This window comes from Plectropomus leopardus, chromosome 9 (genome assembly GCF_008729295.1).
Source record: "Plectropomus leopardus isolate mb chromosome 9, YSFRI_Pleo_2.0, whole genome shotgun sequence".
NCBI lineage: Eukaryota > Metazoa > Chordata > Actinopteri > Perciformes > Serranidae > Plectropomus > Plectropomus leopardus.
Window position 1 is genome coordinate 15,004,176 of NC_056471.1, and position 9,689 is coordinate 15,013,864.

The following is a 9,689-nucleotide window of genomic DNA, read 5'->3' on the forward strand; positions in this document are numbered from 1 at the left end:
CAATAACTATACTGTATGTCATCCTGCACGCATGCACTCCAACATCAATGCATGCGTGTCATCTTGATGAGAAGAGAAAGAGGGAATATCTGTGTTTAGACAGTGCGTTTGCACAGAAAAAGCTTGCTTAGATAGGTGCACCGTGTGTGTTTGTGTGTGTGTGTGTGTGTGTGTGTGTGTGTGTGTGTGTTTGTGTTTGTGTTTGTGTTTGTGTTTGTGTGTGGTGCAGCCATTGCATCATATTGCTGTGTGCATGTGTATTTCACCAGTCGTTCCTGTCCAGTATTGATTGGCCAGTAGGTGACAGCTTTACTAAGTCACTGCAGTAGCCTAAGCACAGCAGAACAAGTCCCCCTCTAATTGCCTTGCCTTTGAAAAGGCAACTCCTCGCTTCAAAAAACAAGGCGAGTCATTAACGCCGTTCTGGCAGACCCCCCCCCCCCCATCCCCCCCCCCCCCCCCCCCCCTCTGCTGCAGCTGATAACACCTTGTTTGGAGCCAGTGATCAAGGCAGAATCATCTCCTCCTCACTCCCATCTCCTCTGCAACTCCACCTGCATAATTGCCGCACCTAACCTTTTCAGTGCTGCCTCCGCTGGGAGTCAGCCAGCCAACCCAATTGGGCTGCAGGTATTAATAGAATCTCATTTCATGCTTCCATCGAATAAAACAAAGGTTGGGTTTCACCGAGCAAGTTTGATCTTATTACTGTGACTGTCGAGAAGGTAAAGGTGCAGTGTGAATTGAGAGAGATGTGTGTTTGCGTACGTGCATGTGCCAGCAGGGCCATGTTATTGACGGGAGATAACCAACAAGGTGGATGATCATGTTGCCAACCCATCAACAAGTTCTCCAAAGTAAGTGAAAAATACAGCGTTTGCATTGTAGATGGAGAAGCAACACATTTACCGATGTGGTGCTCCTCTCTTACACCACTGGTTCAGTTTTGGTTTATGATCCATCTACGCGTACAGAGATATTGTGAAAACATTTTCTCCCCCTCCATTTAAAAAAAACTATTCTCTTGACACAACCTTCACTTTGCAAACTATTTCTGTCCACAGTAGAATGCAAAAAGGACTCCAGATGCTCACCGGCATTAGCGGTCTTGACATGAACTTTTTCAAAACACCTAATGGAGATCTTAGTTGACTCATTCAATATAAAAATGACGGAACTCACTCAAACATACGAGTGATGCTCTTGGCATGCCAAAATGTTCCTTTCATTCTTCATCAACAACAACAATCCTACTCTGTACCGTGTCCTACCATCTGCTGGTTTGACCAGGCCTGATCCAAACAGACACTGTAGCCTGTTCTCATTCCGAACCTGTAAAATAGTGCCGCCCTCTCAGTGTTTATGGCGCAAGTGCACAATGCCAAAAGGCACTTGCTGCCTAACAGGCAATGCTGCTGGGCGGCGTCAGCTGAGGACATGGCCGAAACATAACTGGTCTTGTTATTTTACACGCTGTCTGTGGTCAGACAGAACCAGTTGCGTGCACATGAAACGCAACAGGATGGCGTTGGGTTGAAACGCTGCCAGTAACCATGTGATACAAGGAGTGCAAGAGCGCCTAGAGAGTGGGTGGGAGAGGAGGTGGACGGGTTGAACAAAGCCAGACTGTAATGCGGCAGTCAGGTGTTCGCCTCCCATTTGAATGGTATGTTTTTTTTGTCTACACCTTACCACGTGCCCTTTTCCCCAAATTCTAACCATCTCTACCAGCATGTATGGTTTTTTTCACGTCCTGGTTCGGTTTTCCATGTGCTTTAACATATGCACGTGCAGTGTCATCCCACCCTGTGCATTCTTTTACGTCATCGTAGCGGCATCCTGGAACGTAAATATCAGACGCAGAGGAAAAGCTAACTTGTAATATGTAGATGTGAAAGTCCACTGCAAAGCTACAATATGTGACAACTTGGGATGAGAACGTGTTGGACACTGAGATGGGGCAAAAACACTGGGTGCAACAGATGCCTCCATTTGTCTGTGAAGTGGTGCAGCAATGCTACATTTTAGTGCAAAGTAGTCATTAGACCGCCACTGTTGTTTCTAGCGTGCGCTCATTACACAAAGCAACAATGGGCATGTCAGAATTAAGGAGATTTCATCATCGTTTCCTAAATGCTCTGTTTTACATGTCCAAACACATCAACAGTAACCAAATGTTTGAAAAATCTGCATCTTTGAGCGTGTTTTAAAAAAATCTTGATTTAGGGACTCAAACTCAATTTGTAGAGGCTAACATGTAGAGGAAAATATCATTTTTCAAAACTATCTTACGATGGGGCCTAGGTGTAGGCACAAACATAGTTTTAGGGAAACATTGTGGTTTGGGTTAAAAAGACATGTTGATAAGATTTGGCAGGATATAGGGGTGTTTGGCCTTCAAAAAGCATGAATTTGCTTTTACAACAGAATTGGGCAAACTGAGTAAATGGAGCATAAACATGCTACCAGGGCCTGCAATTAAGTTATTATTAATTAACTGGTTATTATAATTTGGGTGTTTGAGTTCATTCTGCTGATCCTCTTTTTTATTCAAGTACTTTTTTTTTCAAGGACCAATAAAAAAAATAACTGATTTTCAAGATATTCCAGTTCTTAAATTTCTTAGTGCCAAGTTTAAGTACATTAAAATGCCTCGTATGAACCTTGTAATTAATTTTTGAATTCAAAAATTCAAGTACATGAAGCGTCTTGTAAGAACCTTTAAATGGGATTTTTAAAAAAACATAACATAAAATAGGTTGGATCAAATATGATTGACAAGTACAACAGGTAGATACATGAATAAATGTATAGATGATCAGTGTATTTCTGGTGTGATCAGGTACAGGACAGGTAAGTATTATTTTTTGAGGTTGGCATGTAGCCCTGAAGCAGATATATGTATGTCAAAGAGAAAAGTGTATTTGTGATAATAACATGTGGATGCATTTAAAAAGATCCTTGAACACAGGACAACCAGTTAGCCAGTTAATGATGCTGATCATATATATTTTATTTGCAGGTTGGTGACTGGTCTAAACAGAGAAGGGGGAAGCAGCAGCAGGACATTCAGTCTACAAAGAGGTAAGAGGAAGCACAAGTACGACACAACCTAAGGTGTTAGGGGATCTTTGTTGTCACAGTTTCAAAAATAAACACATTTTCAATCCAACACTGACTGTTGGTTGGAAACAGGAAAGAAAAATCAGTAAACTGTGTTAAATAGTACAGTTAAAAAAATTAACAAATGAATAAAATTGGGATGATAATGAAGCATATTGCTTAACTTCCACTTGATGGGTGCATATCCCTAAAAGTTGAAAAAAACATTCAATATTTAAAAACTCAACTTGATACATTTAGGGTTTCATACACGGCTATACGGATAAAAACTCAAACCTCCTGGCACTAGTGTTTAAGTCAAACCCATCACCAGAATAAATGTTGGCATTGTTAGTTTTGGCATGCCACAGATATATTACATTTGTACATTTCATATGTAGCTAATATTTTTAAACTTCAGGTGTCTTTACGTTTCAATTTTATGTTGTAAGGACGCTGTGGTTAACGTGAAGTTATATTTAGGCACAAAACCTACTTGGTTAGAGTTCTTCAACAATTCGTATATCTTACGAAAATGTGCATGCAACGGTTTGTTTAATATCTAATGAAGTAGCACCCAATAACTGGTGCAGAGTGGGTTAGGTTTAAGAAAAGAAACATAGAGACGACATACCTTGAAATAACTCAGAGTTCATTTGGTTTCACACAGACCCAAGCACTGGTCTCCAGGGAGAAAGTCCTGTGTTGGTTTGCCCAATTCCTCATCCTAACCTTCCTCCTTAAGTGGATTTTCACTTCACTTTCTACATTCTTCATTTACTCCCGTCAGTGCAATGGTCACATGACCACAGCCTCACTGATGATGTTGATTTTACATAGATTCACTGGCTCATGATTATGTGGGTTATATAGGAATTGTGGTGCATTACTTTTCACAGGTATGCGTACATACATCTGTCTAACGTGTAGGTTTAAAATACCTGGTTTTGTTGTTACAAACATGTCTGGAAAGTCCCAAACTTTTGCTTAAAAAATACCCTCTCAGCTGGTCTCAGTAGAAGTCTGCTGCTGTGCCAGCCATTTCACTTTGTCCAGCAACATCCCCATGTGCATGTAATCTGAACGATGTTGCAAGAATGAAAGGTAAATGTCACTTGAATGTGAACATATGTTGTTTTGGGGCTTTTGCTGAGACAGCTGATACTGATAATATCTGACGTATGTATGTTTTGCCATCATGTCTGATGGATAAGAGAAATGGCTCCACATATCAAGCACTTACACTAGTCGTGGTTTTGGACACACTGATGTGTGAAGGAGTGAGTGCAGGAGGTCCTTAAATTTTATTGTCATCCTCTCTATATACAGTATATTTCACATAGGGTGAGTTCACCTCGTGGTTTTTATGTTTTTATTTTTCATTATTAATCCTGGATCTCCTCAGTGGTTGAAAATGAATCTGTACAGTGATTTTATGGTCAAATGGATACATGTGGAGGTTCATGACCTTTCATTGCTGCAGTTAAATGATACTCATTAGTGGCTAAAAACTCAATGAATTACTCTCTTAGTTAACATATTTTCCATTTTTTTGTCAGTGCAGCTTCTTCATGTTGACTTCCTTTAATTAAATCCCAAATTAGAGCCTGATTGTCCAGTTTGTAATGTGCCACAGAGAGCTTCTCCTGCTCATGAATCATGTATGATTTGTAAAAGATCGCAACGCCGTGAATTAAGTTTAAAGGTGAATTGTTGTCAGATGACATGACATGTTATTTTTTTTCTAATTGCCCTTCCTGGGCGCACAGTGAATCACAGTGATACCAGTATATCAGCCTCTGCAGGTGTGAATGGCACAGAGCAGCACGCTCTTCGTAGCTGAACATGAAGCTCCTTAAATGTGCTTTTTCCACCGTGGGTCCTTTTGACATGCTGCATTTTAATGGTATTGTCCTACCATTTAGAGATCAACACAAGCCTCACCACGCACACGCTGATGTGAGCAGCTCGTGGATGAGATGCATCTTGGGAAATCTCTTAAATGAATGCACAGTATAGAGAGCGGCAGAGCGAGCTTTACGCTTAACAGCCAAATCACTAACATCCTGAGGAATGCATGGCCACATTGGCATTTAAAATGTTAGCCTTTTATCATTAGTCTCTCTCTTTCTCCCTCTGTCTTTCTCCCTGTTTTGTCTTCCTGCTTCCCGCTCATCTTTGTATCTTTTAGCTCTGTAACCAAGGCTCTGGCAGACACTTTGCAGGCTGTTTTTCTAGCCTTAATAATGCATAGTTGTTGTGGGTGATGTGGCGAAGGCAACTTTGTTCAGGGAATCCCTGGTGTGACACAAATTGATGGAGATCTATGAGAATCCAGCTTGTTACGAGGGAGCTGGGGCCGTTTATGAGGAAGGGGGGCTTGGTGGGGAGGTGTAAGGGGGCAGATAGAAGGCAGAGGAGGAGGGAGGGGCGCAGCAGGTCACCGAAGACCAGCCACCAACTCTCATTTAAAAAACGATCGAGAATGACAAAGGTTTGCTTTCATCCTGGGTTAGAGAAAGGAACAGAGAAACGATCATTATACAACATACGCATACAACCCCACGTCCACGCGCACACACACACACACACACACACACACACACACACACACACACACACATTCGCACAGTTCAGTGAGTCTGCTAGCCTCAGCTCAAACCTTTGTAAATTAAAAGTCTGACCAGAAAAAGCATTTATGTGCAATATGTGCAATAAGGAGGTGTGTGTGTGGGTGGGCTGCTGTCTTAATTGGGAATTAATGAGGGGGGCAGGGTGAGGGTACAGTAAGAGAGAGAGAGCGAGGGAGGAGGGGATTACCTTGCAACAGTATGGTGAGTGGGAGGGATTCTATCTGGTGGACCGATGGGACAGGGATCTCCCTAGAAACAGCTGCCACACCCTTCCCGGGTGCACACAAAGCGAGATACACTCACATCGTGGAGACTTTTGAACAAGTGAGACATTAAAAGACAGAAACACATGAACCACAAAATATCAAAACAGGAGGTGCAGTAAAAATGTTGCCAGAACAGTGCTCACTGTTTTGTGAACAAACCTTTGAGTGTCAGTGCAATAAAAAGGTTTCTCCTCTGAGTTGTGGGGATTTACTTGCGGCACTGCTGCAAGTCTGTAGGGACTGCTCCACTTTCACCCATAATCTCTCATTTTCATTCGCATCAGAATACATTAATGAGAAATGAGACCCTGCCATATACTTCATGGGCCTTTCAGAGAATACTAAATATAGTAGGCTGTCTCTTTCTCTCTCTCTCTCTCTCTCTGTCTTTCTTTCTGTCTCTCTTTCTTTCTTCTGTCTTTTATCTTTCTTTCTTTCTTCCTCCCTTCGTCTCTGTTTCCACACCATCTCCGTCGGTTCCTTTCTCTCATCTATATTTATGTACTCCATATTGAAAAGTTCTTTTGCGATCAGAGCGAAGCTGTGCGTGGCTCCTCACTGCAATTACTGATTAATTACAGGGAATTAAAGCAATTAGAACTGCAGAGATATACAATTAACGAACACACGCTTCATGACGCCACACACAGGCTGTGCAATCACTAGATTGCAATGCAAATACCTCTCTTTTAATCTCTCACACAGTTTTTCTTTCATTTTCTCGTCCCGCTCTCTAGCACTTCCCCAACACACACACAGCAGGGTGGGGGCAGGTTTTCCAGTTCATTAGATAGTATTTAATTTGAAAACACCTCTGTGTTGAGGGAGATGTGAGTCCTCCCGAGGGATGAAAGCTGAAGCAGGGGTGGGCGATGAGAAAGGGATTCCTCCATCTGTCCCCCAAAGTCTCACAAACTGGAGACGGCAGACACCAACAGCTTCTCAGACACCAGGGGAATAGGAGGTGAAGTGATCTTTTTGACGGAATTTGAGCTGACTTTGTTAAAAAATAACATACGGCACTTATCTTTAATTGTATCCCGACCTACATACACAAACAATTTCAATCTTTCTAGCTTTTTCTGAAGACAATCACTACCAATAAAAGGATTTTTAGATCTTATCTCTATCAATGTAATAAGATTAAAGGTATAGATTGAAAAAATAGGAAATATCCTTTCTTCATAATAGTTATGTAAGAGTTTCAGCGCCAGTGTCATGTCTATGTAAATATTAAAATTCAAATTAGTATGCACCAAGTTTGAAAGCGAGACTGATTAAGTAAGAGATATAAAAAAGAAGCTACCACTGTACCAATTGTACCGGCCTCCATGCTGCTTTCTACTCTTGAGGCTACAAACCTGTTTTCTGGCCTGTCTGTGAAACAGTGAAACTAAACTGCTTACTCTGCTGGGCCTAACTCTCTTTCACTGACAAAAAATCTGCTAATGTCTTCTCTCATCCATCGATGTGATCAGCTGTGACCCCCCTCTCCATCGTCTGCTACCGCCACACATACACTGGCAATCTGTGGGAAACACTGAGAGCTGTGTACACTGCTCCAGTCTACTGGCAAAGGGAAACAAGGTTATCGCCTTCTTTTAGCTGGTTTTCCCATATTTAAAAAACACACATACACATGCTTATTTGGGTGGAAAGGGGTAGACCTCAGTGTAACTTGTGTAGAGCAGCAGCAACAGCAGTTTCTGCTGCCATAAGTGGTAATTATGATGTTGTTGCTTTTTTGTCAGGCTTTAGCAGCCGATGTCCAGTTTACAAATGGTGGAGTACAGGACCCCCAGAGCTACAAGCAAAATGCTAACTACACAATCATCCAGTCTGAGGTATGCTGGCTAATGTTACGCGAACAGAGTGCTCCCAAAACACTAGCTAATGATGCATAATTAACCTAATGGTATCTAGCAAATTAAAATATGTCAGATACCTTTCTATCTGACTGTGGCCTGTACTTTATAGCCTAGACTACATTTTGTATTTATAATCATATTCACTGAATAGTGTTTTGTGTGAGTTCAGCAGTATTTTTTAAACTCTTTCAGTAAACAGCAAGCGGATGGTACTTTTACCTTTACCCCTCCAAAATGGCCGACTCGCTGTTGATGATGACAGATTCCCATTTCGTATTCGAAGGGGAACAGACTTCAACTGAAAACCAGTATGGAGAGAAACGAAAGCAAATCTTCAAGCAAGGTAAGAAGGCTTTACTTTTACTTAGCCGTCCCTAATTGTGCATATGGATGTTGGCAGTTTCCTCCAATGTTTCTGTTATGGTCACTTTCCTTCCTTCCTTGTTGTTTAAATATGTTTTTTCAAACAGTTAAGAGACACACTACTACCACCTACTGCTATGGATTGTGTCTTAGCTGACTTTACTTTAAGATATTTGCTGATTGTATCTGACTAGAGTTAGGCGATTGCACTGATATATCTGCTATCGGCAGTTGGCTGAGGACATTGCCAGTTATTTTTTGGTGGTTGATTTTTGTAATTTTATTTTGCTAATGTAATGCTTCGCCTCAAAAAAATGGGTGAAACAATGTGAGAAATTGGTCTGAGTATGCAAGACTATTTAGCTACAGACTCTGATTTAGCAAGCTAACCCAGTAGCACAAAGAGGCCAGCAGTGCCAGAGAGAGACTGCGAGAAAAAAAAACAGCGTGTTCACAAAGCAATTATGTTTCAGGGAAAGAGACTTGATTTCAGAAGGTGTTGTATAAGGAAAATGTGTCGAAGAATATTTCCTTTCTTGACATTTTGTGTGTTTATTTTGTTTATTTAATAGACTAAAAAAATCAGGGAGATTTTGGAACTTCGCAAAATCCTCCTGAAAGAATGGAAAATGTGGCGTAGGCAGATCAATAAGAAAATATTAATACTTTACATATCATGTTTTTGCTTTGAACATTTATTCTGGCATCGAAAGGGTCAATACTAAAAAAGGGATCAGTTACTCTCTCCTATAAATTTTACCTATTTGTGTTTCAAAAGTAAAAATGTCTGTGTAAACAAAGCTTCATTGTTGTGAACATCTCGTACATGTACTCTTTGCGTCTCCGCTGCATGTGAAGTCCACCACGGAGCACACCCGGGCTAGTTTAATCTGACACATACCAGGAATATCCAGGTATATTCTAGTTATAAATTAACATTTTAGTCATATCAGATCCTCAGCATTTGTTTCATTTTCAAGCTGTGATTGGTCATTATTAGCTGTTATTTAAGCACTGATTATTCACCCTGTAAATGATTGCATACAGCTTTACCCTACATGAACGTATATAGGCTGTTTTTAATAATAAAAAGTATATGTATCCATATCCATATTGGTCTCGGCTTGAAACTAAAATTTTTGGTAGTTGACCCCTAATTGCATCTTTACTGTGATAACAACATTTCAGGGTATTAATTTATTGAGCCAAGAAATAGCATGGTATATAATACCATTTAAAACCACAAAGTATTGTTTTTACACTGCAAAAAAAAACAACCCAAAACAACATATTGTTCAATTCATCTGCACACATTGAATTTTTTACTTTCTCCACTGACTAATTGAAAAGAAACAAAGTCAAAAACAAACAGAGGCATTAGGCTGATTGTCTTGCTGTGATGGTAGACAGGTGCTGGGTGACATAAAATTAGAATACAGCCAACATATCAACAGCTT

The 9,689-nt window shown here is 40.7% G+C and overlaps 1 long non-coding RNA gene across 1 annotated transcript; it reads left to right on the forward strand.

Annotated features, from left to right (window-relative positions):
* The first annotated feature begins 3,027 nt into the window (after window positions 1–3,027).
* Window positions 3,028–8,117, forward strand: LOC121947727. Its single transcript, XR_006106105.1, has 3 exons — window positions 3,028–3,084; window positions 7,753–7,845; window positions 8,062–8,117. It is a non-coding gene; the product is annotated as an uncharacterized LOC121947727 (long non-coding RNA).
* The last annotated feature ends 1,572 nt before the right edge of the window (window positions 8,118–9,689 follow it).